This window comes from Pinus tabuliformis, chromosome 5_2 (genome assembly GCF_031772625.1).
Source record: "Pinus tabuliformis cultivar Carrire ecotype Pingquan chromosome 5_2, CPIR1, whole genome shotgun sequence".
Taxonomy (NCBI): Eukaryota; Viridiplantae; Streptophyta; class Pinopsida; order Pinales; family Pinaceae; genus Pinus; species Pinus tabuliformis.
The window spans coordinates 35,384,166-35,404,337 of record NC_142306.1 but is presented as its reverse complement, the minus strand read 5'-3'; positions in this window follow the sequence as shown (position 1 = coordinate 35,404,337).

Here is a 20,172-nt window from a genome sequence, read left to right as displayed (position 1 = left end):
CAGGAGATTCATTAAAGACTTCAGCAAGTTAGCGTTGCCATTGTTTGGCCTCTTGGCAAAGGATGTGGAGTTTAAATGGATTGACGATTGTCAGAGGGCTCTGAATGAATTAAAGGATAAGTTGGTGTCTGCCCCAATCTTGAGAGGTCCAAACTGGGCCCTACCTTTCCACATCCACACTGATGCCTCGAACAAAGCCATAGGGGCAGCCTTAGGACAAGTTGAACAAAAGCTTCCATATGCCATTTACTTAGCAAAAACTTATCCAAAGATGAACTGAATTACACTGTAACCGAGAAAGAATTTTTGGCCGTGGTCCATGCACTGAACAAGTTCCGACATTATATCACTGGCTATCAAACATTTGTACATACTGATCATGCTGCAATTAGATATTTAATGAATAAAACAGATGTGAATGCTCGTATTATTAGATGGTTACTTTTGTTGTGGCAGTTTGATTTGAGCATTGTTGACAAACCAAGTAAAGAAAATGTTGTTGCTGACTTTTTATCTAGATTGGACTTGTCTGCAGATGAGGATGGAACAGTGGATGACCAGCTGCCCGATGAACATCTGTTTGCTATTTCAGTACTCTCTCCATGGTTTGCTGATATAGCGAACTACCTTGTTTCCGCACAGTTCCCTCCGCACCTGTCCTCAAGAGAGAAGAGCAGAATCGTCAGAAAAAGTGCCTCATTCACTTGGATCAGGGGCAACCTGTTCAAGCTTGGCCCTGATCAGATATTAAGGCGTTGTGTAAGGGAGGAGGAAGTCTTTGATATTCTCCTCACCTGTCATGATGGGCCTTGTGGATGACATTTTGCAACAAAGAGGACTGCCTTCAAAATCCTACAGGCAGGCTACTATTGGCCCACACTTCATCAAGATGTCAGAAGATATATCAGCCAATGTGACCGATGCCAAAGAATGGGGAAACCGACTCAAAGGGATGAGATGCCTCTCCAACCTCAAGTGACTCTTGAGCCATTTGAGAAGTGGGGTATGGACTTTGTGGGTCCAATCAACCCTCCTTCGAGGCAAAGGTCTTACATCATTGTGTGCATTGACTACCTGGCAAAGTGGGCAGAAACTAAGGCAATCAAAGCAACAACAGAAGAAAAGGTGGCTAAGTTCTTAAGAGAAAACATCTTCTACAAATTTGGCTACCCAAGAGAGCTAGTCACCGATCAAGGAAGCCAGTTCACATCCAACTTAATTGAAGACCTACTAGCTCATCACAAAATCAAGCATAGGACTTCCACCCCCTATCACCCTCAAGCAAATGGGCAGGTGGAAGTCACCAATAGAGCATTGGAAGGGATCTTGACTAAGGTGGTGAGCAGCAGCAGGAAGGATTGAGCAGATCGCCTGGTTGAGGCCACATGGGCTTACAACACCACTTGGAAGACCACAATCGGCTTCACACCTTATGAGCTGATCTATGGGAAAAGAGCCTTGCTGTCTATCGAATTTGAATACAACACTTTTAGGATGGCAGCTCAGCTGGACCTAGACCTCAGCCATGCCCAACAAGAAAGGTTATTGCAGCTGAATGGATTGGATGAGCACCGAATGCAGGCCCTTCTTCACACAGAAGTGGTTCAACTTCAAAGGAAGGTGTGGCATGACCAACACCTCAATGACACGCAATTTCAGCCAGGAGATTGGGCATTGTTGTATGATTCCAGGCATAAAGATTTCAAGGGGAAGCTGAGAACCAGATGGCAGGGACCATATGCAGTAGAGAAATGTCATGACAATGGATCTGTCCTCATTCGGACCATTGACGAGGAGGCCATCCCCATGCTTGTCAATGGGCATCGACTGAAAATCTACAGGAAACCTCTCTCAAGACAAGAATTCATTAAAACTGTGGAGAAATTAGTGCTGGTCATAGAGAAGGGTTCTGCCTCTATTTTGGGCATACCCTGAAGATCTTAAAAGAAAAAAAAAGAAGAGAAAAAATAAAGATCCTTGGGTGAAAACCTCTCTGAGGCTCCCAAGGCAGATGGTAGGGGTGAAAACCTCATTGAGGCAGCCCTGCTGTCTTTCAAAAAAAAGAGAAAAAAGTATGAAAAAGACCCTTGAGTGAAAACCTTTCTGAGGCGCTTGAGGCAGATGGCAAGGGTGAAAACCTCATTGAGGTACCCCTGCTGTTTTTCAAAAAAAAAAAACAAAAAAAACAGGGACAACAAGTTCACAATGTGGTAATGCATGCGGGTTGCAGGTTTATGATGGAAGAAGAGGTCCCTCAACTTGAAGACAAGGGTCCATATCATGCTGCCAGGAGACCCTACCAGCACCTCCTCCAAGAACACTCATCTTCTCCAAGGTATGGGCACGATTTCATCACAGCTTAGTCTTCTACAGGAAGTTACAGACTTTCTACAGGAAGTTACAGACTTTCTACAGGAAGTTCTGTATTTCTACAGGAAAACTTCCTGTAGAAGTTTTGGACGGCCCAGAACTAATTGTATGAGGAGATCTAACGACCAAGGTCTGGTATGGACGCATGCAAGCTACTATTTTCTCCCTCACACACTGTTGCCACCTCCTTCTACCTCCCCTGTCGACATGCAATGAAGATACCTGCACAATCAAAGCAGATCAGTGAATTATCAAGAGGAATCAATTCTGAAATGGAAGAAGATGCTGAGATTCCATGTAATACTCAACCCAGCTATCCAAGGGCCCTGTGAGCGTGATCATGATGCCACTGTCTTCATCGTTCAGCATGCACCCAAGGAGGAAAAACTGCTACAGGACATCCTACAGGAATCCCGTAGCAGTTTAGCCAACTAGAGTGTACACCATTCGATCGCCTGCAACATGCAATAACAAAGCGGGCACATGCAGCGGAGTCATACGCTTCATCATCATCAGTAGCAAGAAAATCCGGACCTGTGCAAATAGCAGTAGCAGCAAGCAAATCCGGACCTATGCAAATAACAGCAGCAAGCAAATCTAGTCATCGTCGTCCTGAAGCCTGGAAAAGCATGTCGCGGCCGCACAGGTAAGTGCCTCGCCCTTTCTTTCGTCGAATTACATGAATATTACTTTGAAATGTTTGCAAGCATGAAATGAACGGGTTGAGCAGTTGCATGGCCATTCAACTGGCCACGTCGACCAGTCAGCTGGTCTAGTCGGATGTGTAGAATGGTGGCGTGGAAAAAGAACGGGTAGTGGACACGTGAGAACCGTCCAGTCGGGGAGAAGTGCGTTTTAACAGAAATGGCGGCGGCGGATCTGCGAAGAATGATACAGCAGTCAGGGAATTTGCAGGGGAATGAGTAGACGACGTCATCCAACGGTGCGGCAGGGACAGCTCACCCCCGCGCCACGAATTCTGCCGGATTAAAATCTATCGGCTAGATCGCCACCCCACGCATTTATCATCAGCCGTTTGGAAGTCGAGTGAGCATCCGCATTCCTCTGAAGCTCGACACTCCAAGCCTTAGGCCGTTCTAACGTCTGATAGCAGCACAGAAGGCGCAGACCCACTGCAGTATCCTCCAGAATTCATGCGCTTCTTCTACAGGAAATTGGGCTCCTCACGTCAAAAGGTGGCAGATTAAAAAAGTAAGCCTGAACCTTCCATGCAATTGGTTTCGAGGGTGGCAGAGTCGACGTTCTACAGTCTAGTCGTAAAAAAAAATTGCAAGTATTGTCTGCCGTTTGCATGAATTGTCATCCTACAGGATGTGAGTTATAATTAAGTCATGTTAAGGCTCATCGGGAGATAAGTTTTCGTGAATTGTATGCGTGGCAGAGGCGTAATTCTACGCTCTGTCCCAGTAGGCCAATTTTCTTTCGCACTCGCCACCTCCAGCTAACACAGCAGTTTTTCACCATGCCGGGTGGGTTCATCAGAAGGGAACCAACCGACTCAACAAATCTAAGAGAGAATCCTGAGGTGGTGGAGCTGTTCACGCAAGCGCAATGGATGTCGTTCTGCGACAAATTGCAGGGCTATGACGATGAGGTGGCAGAGGAGTTCTTGCAAGCTCTGAAGCTGAAATCCAAAACATTGGCCACCGTCAACTTCAGGGGTTTGAGTCTCAGACTCACCCCACAATTCATCAACCGAGTTACTGAGCTCCCAATGGGATTACCATGGGATAAAGAAGAGAGGAAATTGGGCCAGAAGGCTAGGAAGGAATTCTTCCCCCCAGAGGAGGAATTCTCAGAAGATAAAAACGGGGTTCGTAGAACCAGCTTATTGCCACTTTGGAGTGAAGTTAGCCTCCATATTATGAAGTACATCACCTGCGAAGGTCGGTTTAGCATTGTATATGGGTACCATTTTCGGTTACTCATGGAATTAAGGCATCATATGGACCTACCTGTAGAAAACAAACTAAGTATCCCCTACTTTCTACTACAGTCTATGATTGAATGTGCCACCAAGTTGAAAGAAGGCACACCAGACCAGGTAGCCCACCATGGACTCATTAAACTCCTCATGGAGGTGCGCTCCACACATACAAGGTTCCTATCTCATGGGAAGCCTTCAGAAATTTGACCAAGGATGGTGATATAAAGATGTTGACCGAAGAGCTCGGTTCATCCAGCAGTGAGGAGACGGAGTCAGTGCCCGCAGGGAAGAAAGAAAAAGGCCAGAAGACCACGACCACGGAGCAGAAGAAAGAGCAAAAGAAGAAACAAGAGAAAAAGGGTGCCAAAGAGAAGGATGACACACCCATGTTGACGACCACAGAGAAAAGATTACAAAGCAGAGTGGACAAGGCTGAGCAGGTCCACGTCAGCAAAGGCACCTCGACAGCAGCCGCAACCAAGTCAAAAAGTAAAACACATTTAGCAAAACAAACTAAAGCGGTGCCACCTGTTTCTACAGGAACACCAAAACCGGCTTCTACAGGAAGCCAAAAATCAACTGAAAAAGGGTCTTCTACAGGAAGCCCTGAGAAAGTGAAACCCAAGGAGAAGAAAGCTGACATTCTTGCAAGGGAGGCAGCAGCCGTGCTGGTCGCCCTCAGTACACCTCCTAAGCCAAAGGAGAAGAGAAAGAGGGAGACCCCTCTATATTTCAAAGCTAGGAGAAGTGTGAGAATAAAAACGGGCAAGCCACAGCCTCCATCCAGCAGCCCAATCACTATAGAGGATGCCCCTACTTTGCCCAAGGAGAGGTCCCCCTCAAAGATATCAGTCACCTATGAGAGGGGGAGCCCGAAGAAAACTACTTGGAAGGATAGGTTGGACCAGTTGGCCTCAAAAGCCCGGCTACAGGATGCTGAGGATGCTCTACAGGAAACCTTAGCCCAGCTTAAGGAGACCGAGAGGATGGAAGGAGAAGCACCCTCATCACCACCGAGGGAGGGCGAAGTAGAGCCACCAAAAGGAGTAGAGAAAGAGAATATTCCAGAGCCTAGCCCTCAGCCAAGTCTGAGTTCATATTACAACTTCTTAGAGGCTGGCAAAATTATACCTCAGAAATTCACTGTGCCACTGTTCTTTGCATTGGAGGAAGAGCGAGTACGAACCCACACGTGGATGAAAATAGCCAAATCAAAAGGTGTGGCAGACATAGGCCCCTTGGAGGAGCAACTCAAGGAGGCTAGAAAGGAATTGGCTATGGCTAAACACGTGGTAAATTGGCAGTGGGTGTTCCTACAGGAAGAAAACGAAAAACTTAGACTGCAGCTACAAGAGCTGAGGAGAGGAACAGGCACACCCTTAGGGGATAGCACAGCAAAATAGCAAGGCAAAAGGGAACTGCAAACCAGTCTTGGGGAGCCAACCTTGCATCTACAGGAAGCAGAAAAACAAGCACAAATTGAGGTGCAAGCTCTCAGACAACAGCTGCAGCAGAAAGAGGCACAATTGGCCTGCATGGCCAGTTGGGCCATGGATGCTATACAATGCAGACAACCGGCCAAATCCTATGGCCTGTACCTGAAAGACCAATGGCTGCAATTTCAAATCAATACCTTGGCACAAAGGGGTATCTCTCAGCTCCAAGACCCGCAGCAATTCACTAAATTATGCAGTACCATCTCATCAGAGGATAAGGCCAAATTAGCGGAGTTCTACCTCCATAATTTGGCCCTGCCTAATGTAATTTCATGGGATCCCAATACGGCCTTAGGAGATATGCAATTAATGGCGTTTGCCTCATGGTTGAACCATGAGGACAAAAGAGTAGCAGAAGCCAAAGCGGTCATGAACCGAGAGCTGAATGAGCCATTGCTAATTAGAGCAGAACCAGGGGATCCAGTTGCACTAATCTCGACACACCAACACTTGTCCACCGACCATCAAGCTTCATTGAGATATATGGATCAGCAGGCCCAGGCCATAGTGCATTTTGAGGACATGGAGAGATTGTTAGGAGACAACTCTGTCCAAGCTTGCACCCGCCGATGGAATACATTGGCCCACAGTCTAAAAATCAGAGAGTATCATACCCCAACTCGGATGAGGGAAGCTCTAGTACGGGTGGCCCTCTATAAGAAATCCATGCAAAACCTTCAGGCCAGCTGGATTGGCTTCAAGCTAAGCCCACCACTGCTGCTAGGATTGATGGAAGGCAGCACAGAGAAAGATGATAATGAACAGTGGGAAGAGGTGAACAGAAAGGCTGGGTTCCATATCAGCAAGGAGGACACTACTACAGAGGTTTGGGATGTAAGGGTGGTAGTAAAGGCAATGAAGGATGAGGAGCTGGATTAGTTGCTCAAGGATGAACAAATATTTTAGCTGGGGGGTGATGTTGAGCCCAAAATTTGGTAACATTTTGGGCTCATTTGGCCTCACTACCCTTGCTCAACCCTTCATTTTTCATGACTTATGCATCATTTTTTAGTATATTTATGTTATTTGTACGAATGAAGGGCAGTCACTATTCCTAGGTGGCTAATACATGTTTATTTCAGGTTTTTTGACATTAAATGGAGCAAAACCACACAGATGAAGGCTAGGAGACATCCAAGGTGGCATTGAGGTTTTGTAGGAAGGTTGTCCACGGCATTGAATGGCCTTCCTCGTGATCTCCACCCACAACTCCGAGCTCCAACAGCTATCACCACCGAGCTAGAAGGCAGCCAACGGATTCTAAGGGAACAACAGTTTACTTTTTGTTGGTCAGCCAAGCCCCACTAATTTAGGAGGCCAGCATGGCCCTCATAATGTATAAATGTTGAGGCTGTAGCCTTCGAAAAAAGACTTTTGAAACTTTGTTGCAGATTCTGAATTACGAGCTATAGCCCTGTTTTGCTCTTTGTAAGCCATTTTTGGCATGTTATCAGACTTTTGACTATTATCTTTTAATGAATAAGCAGGAAGATTTGAGGCAGCTCTGAGTTCTTAAAGGAGCTTAAGCTCTCAGGGTTGGGCCCAACCTGAGAGCCTAAGGCTTCCTTCCTTTGTATTGTTACCTTTCTTTCTTTCAGCATTATATTTCTTTTCCTTTACATGCACTTGGAAACACAGTTTGCTGATTCGAATTTCTTGGTGTGGTTACATAGGTTAGTGTTATGAACAAAGTTGCTTCAGTAGTTTAGATTAGAGTAGGGAGATTGAAGTTAATCTGAGTTCCAAAAAGGGTTGAATGCACACTAACTTTCACCTCTGTTTGGGGACTGGGAGTGCAGACCGTGCCAACTACCAAAATCATAGTTTTACATGTTCATGCAAGCTTTAACGTAATATTTCCATTGTAGAAGTGTCCATGCATTTAGATCTTGAGCAATAAATCTTTGTTTCAGCACCATGCACGATTTTCCCTTAAAAATGACATTGCTGTTCTTTGGTTTCTAATAAAACAGTTAGAGTAGGTTGATGACATTTCGGTTATACACAAGACAGGGGTGATTTGTTTCATTTACACTGCGTAGCACCACTCCATCGTTTCCTTATCCTTCTAAGCCGTGCCTAGGCCATCTACTTATCTCCCAGTTAGATCATTTGCCTCCCAACTCTTCTATCATCCACGTTGTTTTATCTTTTCGTCCTTGCATTGCCTCTACCCTCCTCTAGACCAACTAGCTTTACACACCCCCTCTCCATCTCATCTCTCTGTCCATAAGCCATCACAAGCTCCCCTCCTACCTCCCTATCCACCCATACAGCTCATTCACTCATCCATCACCCAAAACTCCGATTGTAAAACATCCTGTAGAAATTACGGGACTTCTTGTAGAAATCCTGAACTTCCTGTAGAACCCCCTGCAGACATCCTGTAGAAGCTTGCAAACACGGTTGCCAGGCATCTGAACTTTGTGAACTTCTGTGGAATGATGTTAGGGATCCCTTGGACCCTCTCAGAGTCCTCCTGACTTTTTCCAAGCCTTCCTCCCCTTGATCTACCCCTACACAGTCAAGACCCAGTAAGAAGCACAGTCATAACAACTCCAACAACTTGAGCAAAAATACAAAAACATGTTCTCTTCAGATGAAAGTAGTTTAGACACATGCATCTCATCTCAATAGAAGTAATGTCATCACTTTTAGAAGTTTCATTCCCACCATTGCATCATAAGGATTAAGCTGGTAGAATTAGGGTTTACTAGGGTTTCCATGTTTTGTTGGCTTTCAGTTCATTCTTGCAAAGTAGGTTAATTTCCTTTGAGATAGCTTTCGTTCATCACTTAAAAAGCTTCTTCTGAGAACATATAGAAGTTGGCTTGAGCCCTAGCAGACTTGTGCCAGCTGACCAAGTGACAGCTGCGACAAGAGCTAGTACTTGTGCATACAGCACCGTCGCTTCCAAGTTTGTTACGAACTACCGGGTTGATAAAATTAGAGAAGGAAGCTCCAGGAGTTGTAGCATTATTGCTACAATACTGGAGCCCACCACTAGGTTTCAAAACAAGTGAACATATTGATCATACTATATTGGTCTTGCTGTCTGCGTTTACCCCAGGACAACCCCCTTCTGTCAAATACAACTATGCCAAATTCATTGCCAATAAGATACATGACCAACTGCTGAAACAGGATAGGGAGGGAGTCTTCAAATACTCATCTTACATCTATCATCTATTCATGTATTATCAGCCAGACTATTTCCAATGCCCCATCAAAAGATTGGACTCTAAAGGAGAAAAGAGGTATGTGATGCTTTGGACCTTAGTCTTTCATGAAGTCCGCAGCTCTCCCTACTTTTACTGTGAGTTCATTGACCTGTTTTTCTATCCAGTCTCTTGTCTCCTGCTGAGAACTCCTCCCGCTAGGCTATACTATGACATGCAGAAAATATTGCAGCTTTCAAAGAACTATAAAATAGGTGACTGGTACATTTACCAGAATCACACTGTCATTAGGATATATGGCTGTGAGCTCTGTCCCTACAGGCTGCCAAGATATGTGCCAATGATACTGTTTCCCTTGGAATATTATAGGCAACTCATCAATTCAGATTTAACACATTTTCATAGTGCCAATAAAAAGGCTTGGTTGAAATTCAAAGACCAACTAGGCCCCTTTGTCATGAACAAAAAAGAAGGATGGCAAGATGCTGATCAAATATTGGGGGAGAAACTCAAGTTAAAAAGAAGTTTTTGGTGAGTCCCTTACGACCCAGATGGCTTTATTAATGCCAAAAAAACAAAATATAGGCTGTCAACCTATGAACATTGCAAAATCCCACAGATTGAACAATTTTCTAACCAAGATGAGTGGGTGCAAGGCACACTAGTTGAAGAGTTCACTCAGGAAGAAATAATGGAGCAAAATGTCAAAGATTTGGAAAAGACTCTTGACTTGGATTCTTTTGAGCAGGTAACATTCAAACTGCCACAACAAGTCGGAGAGGGCACATCAACTGCTGCAGCTTTACAAGCTGCCTAAGAAAGGTCTACACCAGCAACAAAAATAGCAAAAGGCAAGGAGCTAATGGATGCATAACAGGAAACAATGACAGAACAGCCAACCACCTCAAAGGAGCAGAGTCAAGGGCAAGCCCCTCCACAGCAGACTGAGGCACCATAGATTCCAGCATTGCAAACTCCTCTCAATGAGGAAAGAAGCAAGAAACGGGACAGGGAAGAGACCACACCTGCAAGTGGGTCAACACAGCAACCAGAAGCCAAAAGACAGAGAGTTGATCCTCAAGTTGAGGAGGAAATTAGTGAAGAAGTCATAGAGAGTCCAAGGAGGGAGAGAGAAACTAGCCAGCAAACACCTACTAGCTCATTCCAGCAAGAACAAGAGAGGCAACATGGTATGGAGGTGTCTTCCTCAAGGGAGCAAAGCAAGCAACTGCCTGGTATTAAAGGAACTTTCATGGAAATCAAGGCCCAAAATGAGTTGTTAAGAGTACAACTGTATGATCAATTTCTCAAGACAACACCCTCCAAACAACAAAGATTAATGGCAGCTTATGACTTTAAGGTGGAGAAAATGATCTTAAGTCATTTCAAGCCTAAGATACCACAGCCACAAACAACTGCAGATTACATAAAGACAAACTTAGAGGTCCTCACCAAAGACATACACCCAATGGACCAAATTGAGCTACACAAGCAAGCAGGTGAGATGGTCTATGCTACCATAGCAGACAAGGCAATGCTGGCCCATCAATTGAAGGAATCATTGAAAAATACAAATACTTAATTGGATTTGGAGAGAATCTCTTCCTCAGCCAAAGATAACAGAATAAAGACATTGGAGGAAATCATTATGGAACTACGGCATCATCCTAAGAAGGCTGCCAAAGGCATCTAGGCCCTCATAAAGAAAAAAGAAGAAGATATTGTTGCACTCAAAAAATAATTGAGGTTACCTGCAACCATGCACCCTCAAACTACAGAACTTGTACAAGAAAAGGAAGGTGAAGATATGATGGATATTCTAATGAAGATGAATCAAAGAATAATTCAAATGGAGCAAGAATTGGAGAAAGCATTGCAAGGCAAGCAGGGAGAGTCGACCTCTCAGCCACCTGAAACAGCTCCAATAGTTGCCGTTGTTCCTCCCACACAAGCAGCAGCAATTCCTCCTATCATTCTAGCATCCACAATAGCTACATAAACTACAGATGCGGCAGCAACAACAGCAACAACAACACCAGAATCTAGCATGAGTATGGAATAAATGATGAAAGCAGTCAAAGAGCTAGAAGTTCAGGTGATAGAGGTGAAAGAGGCCAAAGAAAATTTGACCAAGATGGAGGCAAGCTATGACAAGTCCAAGATGACAGTGGCTGAAAAAACAAGCGAAATAAAAGCCTTGGACAACAAAATAAAAGCCTTAGAGAAGGAGCTTACTCTAGATAAAACTCTAGCTAAAATCAAGAAAATTTTGTGGGCCAAAATTGGCCAGTCTGTCACTGACCAATGGAAATCAATTCAGACTATACATGAACAAATAGAATTGATAGGCTTAGCTCAATTTGAGACTCAAAGGGCCAAGGCATCATTAGGAAATATGCCTGAGCAGGCTAATAAAATGATTCAGTTTCTGAACACTCATACCAAAGAGCAGCTGGCAGCTCTGGATATCAGTAGAAGGACAGATACTATTCTGACAGTGAAAAAGGTGTTGACCCTGAGGAATTTTGTACAGACTCTAGAAAGAAAGTGCCAAGAAATGCAGGCAGAAATAAATGAATTCAAGCTAAAGTTTGTAGCATTGAAGAGGAAAGGGTTACCCAGCTTATTGACCAGTAGTGGGAGACTACTAACCCGTGAACAATATACTAACAGGATAAATAACTATGTTTCCAATCAAATTACAGCATCCTCAAGCACCTCTGAAGAAACAGGACCTCCCTCCAGACAGAGTCTTTATGAAAAATTAGAAAATCTGTTTTACAATGAACATGAGATAAATCATCTTTTTGAAGTCCAGCACAACTTTTATAGATATATTGAAGCTGATGAAACACTGATTAAAATACAAAGACATCAGCTGCCTACAGAGGATTGGTGGCAGGCAATGCTGGAAATTTTACCCAGGTGATTTGATTTCTGTTCCTTTTTGAGTCAGCTACAGGTCAGCAACTCCACATACACGGGCCACTTGCCAAAGTGTCAAAATAGCAGAAAAAGAAGGTTAGATGTAATGGCAACTCATTAAAAGAAAATCAAACACAGGTGGCAAAAGACAGCACATCAGGGACGCCAACCAAAGCTACAGCTATCAGCCGAAAAAAGGAGCATAAAAGTCAACAAAAGCAAAGCACCTAAGGCGGCCAGTACAGCCTAATTACTTCCACATGTTGCGCGGACTTCCACATCAATTATTGCTATTTGCCAGAGTAGATAGATAAATTTATTACTAGATATTTTCCTACGGTATATTTTTTAAAAAAAAATCTCTTATATATACTCCCAATTGATATGTATTATTGTTGGTGATTTTCTCTCTGGACTGCGCTGTAAATTCTCAGACTCTCTAATACAAAGGCTGTTTGAAGTTCACTATTGCTACACCATCTGAACGTGGATTTGATGTTCTGGTACCTACTACAGAATTCCTGTGTCATTCTATGGATCAATGAGTTATTCTAAACTGTGTTTTCTGTTTTCTGTGTTTACAAATTTCATATATGTTCCATAATCTTGGTAACAGAGAAAAAGAATAGCCCAGAATTTGTTTAAATACACTCTGTGTTCAATCTCTGGTATCAATTATGTTTTCTTCAGAATTAGTCATAAATAGGAATTCTTAGCTGCTCCTGTTTGCACTAATTATTTCACTTTGAATATTACATAGGAATTCTTTATTGCTCCTTGATAATATTCATGCACTTTCCCTCTGCCAGCATAATGAAATATTTTTAATTGCCTTTCATTCCCTGACTTTCATTCCACCAATTCCCAGATTTAAAAGTTGTTCCAAGACTGATTATCTTGCTCTGTAGTATTGCCCTTTACCAAAGAAAACACTCTCAGCAGTTCTTCATCATTAACTCCATCTACCCAATGGAACAGACTATTTTAGACTTGCATCCCAGCTCTACCTGAAATCACCATCCAACAAACTTAAAACAAAACCTTGTGCATCATAACTAGCCTAAAATACTTCAAAACAAAGCTAAATTACAAACAGAGAGCCCTCTCTGGTTGCAGATTGGCTAGAATCTGCAACTAAAAGACTGGTTAGTGGTTACCTCGGTCGTATTCCCCCATTAGAGCTTTCCTGGGGAACAACCTGAGTGATAACATCATTGGCGACTCCACTGGGGATCTGAATGACTGTTTGTTACTGCTGTCTATTTTCTAAAGCTACAGATGGAGCCTGAAGTTAGCCAGGTAGCCTTTGAAACTGTTTTTCCTATGCATTTATAGGAGTAAATAAACGCTACTTCAGTTAATCTCCAGTCCAGTTTTAGGCTTTAAATAGTTGTCTCAAAGATTTGATCAGTTTCTGTGATTTAACATATCTAAAGGAAAGCCCAAACCTTCACATATTTCAAAAGAACTCCCTTCAGAAAATTCTCAAAAAAGATTGTGATCTTTAAAACATTCCCAGAAAATACCAAAAACACAAAGTTAGAAGTTAGCTCCAAAGAAGAAAACTCATTACACTAGGTCAAATCCTGATCGAGATCCTCCAGCTGTTTTTGAAAATCCTAATTTAATCTCTAAGACTCTTAGGAAACAAGAAAATCTAGAAAAATCTGTTGATTTATATCTCGACATACTTTAGCAAAGTCCTACAGAATCTGGGTTTGCACAAAGGAGAGGAGTAGTCCTTTCAACAGCCTCTCCTAGTTCTTCATCCACACCTCAAAGTATCCTCTCCACTCCCCCATCAACTGCACAAATTTCCACTATCGTCCCTGCTGTTCCAGCTGTCTTATTTCTTCCTGTTGTTCTATTTATCCCTGTAAATATGGCAAACCGTTATGCTCCTCTACAGTTGCCTGGAAATCCAGGGGCTATGCCTCAGGATTATCAGAGAAAAATCACATATTTTTTATGGTATTGGCTCCTATACAGCCCAGCAACACACTAAGAAAATGCAATACTACTTTGAGAATTATGAAATTGATGATGATGATATGAGAATGAAGATCTTTGTCCAAAGTCTAACTGGTGATGTAAGGATTTGGTTTAGAGCACTTGCTGTAAATTATATCGTTGATTCAGAAGCTCTTTATCAATCCTTTTTAAACAAATGGGAAAAGAAGAAATACCCTTTACACATTTTAACAGAATATGATAATTTGAAAAGAGGCCCACAAGAAACCGTCCAAGACTATTGTGCTAGATTCAACAATGTCTATAATGCCATTCCCCAGAACCTTAGAACTCCACCTGATTTGGCCTTGATCAAATTCCCTGATGGATTTGATTTTGACATGGCATATCAACTGAGGGAAAGAGCCCCTCCAAGCTTAGCAGACATGCAGAATATAGTTGTTAGTGTGGAGGAAAACTTGATTGCTAAACGAAATCAGGCAAGAGCTGAAAGAAGAACAACTTTCAAAGAAGAACCTTCAGCATTTGAACAAAAACTGGATGCAATAATCAAAGGCATGGACAGACTTGGAGATAGGGTGGAAAATATTGAAAGGAAATCATCTTGGGAAGGTCAACCAAGTAACACTACGAGAAATCCAAACTTTAGAAAAAATCAAAATCCAAATGTTGGAAGGGTTGCCCCTGACCAGAACATCAGACCTCCATTTCAAGATAACTATGTCGAGGCCTCAACATCTAGTGAACCAACAGAGGACCCTCACATCAACTTAATGGGTTTAAACAGTGAGAAACAAATCTTTTTAACCCAAGAAGATCAAGAAGCTCATAGTTTTAACCAATTTCAAACCAAATTTGGAGAGTCATTTGATTTCAGGGAAGGCTATGATGTAGCGGTCTATGAGGTTCATAAACAGTACAAATTAAGAAGTAGAACCATAGATGTTCCTGAACCTACTAAGCTGAAGGATACCAAGCAGCCAAAGAAAACAAAGGATAAAGCTGTCCTAACAGAACTCCCTGTTAAAACAGACTTCCACCCAGAGGAACCCACTGTTGAGGAAATATCAGATTTACAGCCCTCAAAAAACCGGCCATCCACATACTCTCCTCCAAGAGAAAAGGTAACCATCTCTCCTGAAAATAATTTCAAAATAGATTTAGTTCGGAACAACACTCAAAATGAAGAGAAAGTCATTGAAAATTCAGCTGAAAAGGAAAAGTTTGCTGCCCACAATACAAAAATTCAAATGGAAAATCCTATTAACTTATAAACAAAAATAGGCAAACTGAAAATAGCCATTCCTCTATCTGAATTGGCTAAACATGACGTGTATAGGGAGAAAATCAATAGGTCACTTCAAATACCAGAGAATAGGGATGCAGTCAATGTTTTAGATGACCAACCAGAACTGGTTTTTGGTCTTGAAGTCAATGGTAAAATAGTAGATGGAGGGGTTCCTCCATTCTATGTAAGCTTAAATATTCATGAAAAAGTGCTGCATAATGCAATGTTTGATTCGGGAGCTTCCCATAACCTAATGCCTAAATCTGTGATGGAAAGACTGGATCTAGACATCACAAGGCCCTACAAAGACTTGTTCTCATTTGATTCCAGCCAGGTCAGGTGTCTAGGCCTAATCAAAGACCTTTGTGTATTTTTAGTCCAATATCCAACTAAAACAATCTTGATGGATGTGGTGGTAGCTGATATCCCACCTAAGTATGGCATGCTTCTATCCAAATCTTGGGGTGCAAAACTCCAAGGGTCCCTGCAACTAGACATGTCCTATGCCACCATTTCCGTCTTTGGACAACCAAAGAGATTGTACCGGGAAACATTAATGAAATATGTGGTTAGCAGTCAAGACAAACCCCAAAACTTCCCCATCTATTCTATGCATTTCGATATGGATTCATTCATTTTATACAATGCTGAGTTGTGTTCCAAAACTGATGTCAAGCTCCTGAAAATAGCACAAATAAAAAACATAAATGAACAATCTAGGGCGCAAGACCAAAAAATTCTTGATGTGATTGATGCAACAAATGAACATGACATAGCACATGAGCTACAAGATCCAAAATTGCCCATTGAGCAAGTTTCTAAAACTCCTAAGGCTGGTCATAACCAAGAAATCTTATGGTACTTAGAGTTCGATGGGTCAGTGAACAAATTAGGAGCAGGGGCAGGGGTTTGGATACACAATATGCAGAATGACCATGCTGAAGGTCATGCGTACAGGTTAAATTTCAGATGCACAAACAATATGGCCGAGTATGAAGCCCTGTTGTTAGAACTCAAACTGATCAGAGGTCTAGGGGCAACCAAAGTTTCAATTCTAGGGGATTCAGATTTGATTATCCAACAGATGAAGGGAAATTTTGTTACAAATGATCTTAGGTTGAAAGCTTACAGAGGTGTAGCCATTGAAATACTTGACACCTTTTTAGAATCTCGGCTCACCAAGATTCCAAGAAAGCACAATTTACATGCACATAGCTTGCAAAACTTTGCCAGCACTTGCAAGCTTCCTTTTGAGCCCAACCACCACTTCACTACTGAAATCAAACATAGACCTGTTGTCCCAGATAATGTCAAAAATTAGCAGGTGTTTGAAAATGATACCCAAATAAATAATTTCCTAACTTTGAAAGAGGAATTCTCAAGTATAAACATTGACACAAGCACCATTGGTGATCAACAAAAAATAGACAAAATTGAGCAAAGTATATCAGCTGAAACAGCAAATCTGATTTTGCACCCAACAACTTTTGATGACAAGAATTTACAAGAACTGAAGCAAACAGACCTTGATGAAATAGCTGAGGCAGAATCTGAAGTAATTGAACTAAAGGATAATTTTCTGCCCATAGGCTTAACTCCCTTGGAGGACATATTTGATTCAAATGATATCCCAAGAAAGCCAAATATGCAACCACTGAATGTAGAAATTGAGGACTGCAACATTGGAACCACAGAAAATCCCAAAATGATAAAACTATCCAAAACTTTGCCTGCTGATCAAAATCTAAAATACATTGACTTTTTTAAGGAGTTCCAAGATGTCTTTGCTTGGAGTTATGAGGACCTGAAGTCCTATGATACTTCGTTCATCCAACATACTATACCTTTGAAAAAGAATCAAAAACCTTTTAAACAAAAGCTCAGAAGGGTGAATCCTGTCCTCCTTCCCTTGATTGAAAAGGAAGTTAAACGAATGTATAAAGCTGGAATAATTGCACCAATCAGGTTCTCAGAGTGGATTTCAAATCTAGTGCCTACTAGGAAGAAAATGGGAGAGATAAGACTGTGTGTTGACTTGAGAAATTTGAATAAAGTCTCTCTTAAAGACCACTGCCCCTTACCAAAAATGGATCATATCCTACAAAGGCTAGTGGGAGCTTCTAGGATCTCATTGCTATATGGATTCTTAGGATTCAATCAGATTTTAGTCCACCTTGATGTTCAGGATAAAACTGCCTTCACAACGCCTTGGGGAACCTTCAAATATGTGAAAATGCCTTTTGGACTCAAAAATGCAGGGGCCACATTTCAAAGAGCAATGGATATAGCCTTTGCCAAAGAGATCCATTATTTCTTAGTCATATACCTCGATGACCTCACTACTTTTTCAAAATCAAACCAAGAACACTTAGAGCATTTAAGGCAAGTGTTCCTAATTTGCAGAAAATATGGCACTCATTGAACCCAAGGAAATCACAGTTTGGCCTAGAAGAGGGAAAACTCCTAGGTCACATAATTTCAAAAGATGGCATTAGAATTGACCCGGACAGAATTCAAGCTATTCTCCAAGTGCCTCACCCAAGAAACATCAAGGAACTACAAGCCTTTCTAGGAAAGATCAATTTCCTAAGAAGATTCATTCCCAATTTGGCCGAGCTAATAAGACTATTGAATAATATGCTGAAGAAAGATTCTAAAGTCAAATGGACGATGGAAGCTAAACAAGCCTTTGAGGACATCAAAATAGCTTTAACAAAAACACCAATCCTCACAAGCCCCAAGTTTGATAGAGATTTCATGATTTTTTCCTTTGCATCTGAGCATACTATTGTTGCTGTCCTATTACAAAAAGATGACCAAGGGTGTGAGAAGCCCATTGCTTTTTTCAGCAAAGCACTTAGAGATGCTCCACTCAAGTATCAAATCATGGAAAAATAGGCCTATGCCCTTGTAAAAGCCATCAAAGATTTCAGAGTTTATATCTTGTACTCACATGTGATAGCTTATGTTCCAAATGCTGTGGTCAAGGACATTTTAACTCAAGAAGGAATTGAGGGTAAAAGGGGCAAATGGATAGCTAATATTTTAGAGTATGACATTGAAATCAAGCCTACAAAACTGATAAAAGGACAAGGGCTAGCCAAACTGATGACTGAAACTAATTTTCAAGCCCTTGACATCAATGAACTGGATAACAAACAGGAGATGGCGACTCCACAGATCAATCAAGCCTTTTTACAATCACCTTGGTATGCTGACATATGTTTTGTATTGTTAAACCTGCAAGCTCCTCTAGGGTTATCCAGGACTAAAAAGAGATTCTTAAAAATGAAAGCTTCAAAGTTTTGTATCATAGATAATGTTTTGTTTTGTAAAAATCACGAACGTATTTTACTTAATCGCCTAACACTAGATGAAACTGACAAAGTGCTTAAGGAATTTCATGTAGGGGACTATGGTGGGCACTTGTATTGGAAATCAACAGCTAATAAAATCCTAAGGGCTGGATTTTATTGGCCCTCCTTGTTTGCTAATGTGAAACAAATCGTAGTTTCATGCCATAAATTCCAGATCTTTGAAGGCAAGAGAAAGTTGTTACCTTTGCCCCTCAGACCCATTTCAACTGAAAGACCATTTCAACAATGGGGTCTAGACTTCATTGGAGAAATTCATCCTTCCTCTTCTGGCCAGCATAGGTGGATTTTGACAGCCACAAACTACTTTACCAAGTGGATAGAAGCTGCCCCTTGTAGACAAGCCAATGACTCAGTCATCATGCAATTCTTAGAATCCAATATCCTTTCTAGATTTGGCTGTCCAGAAAAAATTATTACTGACAATGCTGCTGCCTTTAAATCCAAAAGAATGATCAACTTTTGTCACAAGTACCACATTACCTTGGGCCATTCCACAGCCTATTACCCCCAAGGTAATGGCCTAGCCGAATCCTCCAACAAAAGCCTCATCAACATCATCAAGAAAGTCTTGGAGGACAACAAAAAGAATTGGCATAAAAAACTTGTAAATGCACTATGGGCAGACAGATTGACCACCAAAAGATCCATTGGAACAAGCCCATATGAATTGGTTTATGGCATGGAGGCAAGATTCCCTTCATCTTTGGGAATCCCAGTGATAAAGTTGCTGCAAGAAATACAAGCAGAACCTAATGATATTCAGAGAAGGATCAATCAAACTATTCACTTGCAGCAGACTAGAGAGGAGGTATATCAGAGAAGTCAGGTTCTACAAGAGAAACTGAAAAAGATGTTTGATAAAAGAACCAAAGTAGAGGATTTCTTCATTGGGGATAAAGTTTTAAAGTGGGATTCTAGAAGAGAGGATAAAGGGAAACATGGAAAATTTGATTTTCTTTGGAAAGGACCATTTGTTATTCAGACTGTACAAGGAAACAACACCTATTTTCTCAAAAGCTTGGATAGTACAGAGGCAGATGATGGACTAGTAAATGGTCGAATGCTGAAACATTATTTTGATCCTGTTTGTTAAAGAAATCAGCACTTTAGTTTGTACATAATACTATTTATTTTCTGCAATTTATTACAGCAACATAATAGGGAATCAGATGCAGCAAATTTCGAGGGAAATACAAGGAATTGTAACACCTTTTTGTGTATATTTTCAATTTACCAGAAGAGATCAAGAAGAAATATTGGGAGTTGTGAAGATGGTGACTAAATATTCAGGCAGATTAACCTAAACAGAGCTGCAACTAAGTGAATGAATGCATGAGAAACACTCAAATTTTGCAGAAACACCATTACAACAAAGGAGGAATTTCATATTACAGCAAGAGTTGAAAATAAGGCCATCTGACCTGCTGTTCTTGACTTTTCACCTGGAAAAGCCATCCCCAAGTGGAGCCACTGTTAGGTTCCTATACCAATAGGTTTCATTTTTCATGATTGACTGTGGAAGTGCCAAATATGATCATCATTTCCATGTTGCAAAGGTTCCATATTTTGTATACAGATGAAGAAAATTAAAAATGTAAAAGGGTATGCCCTAAAAGAA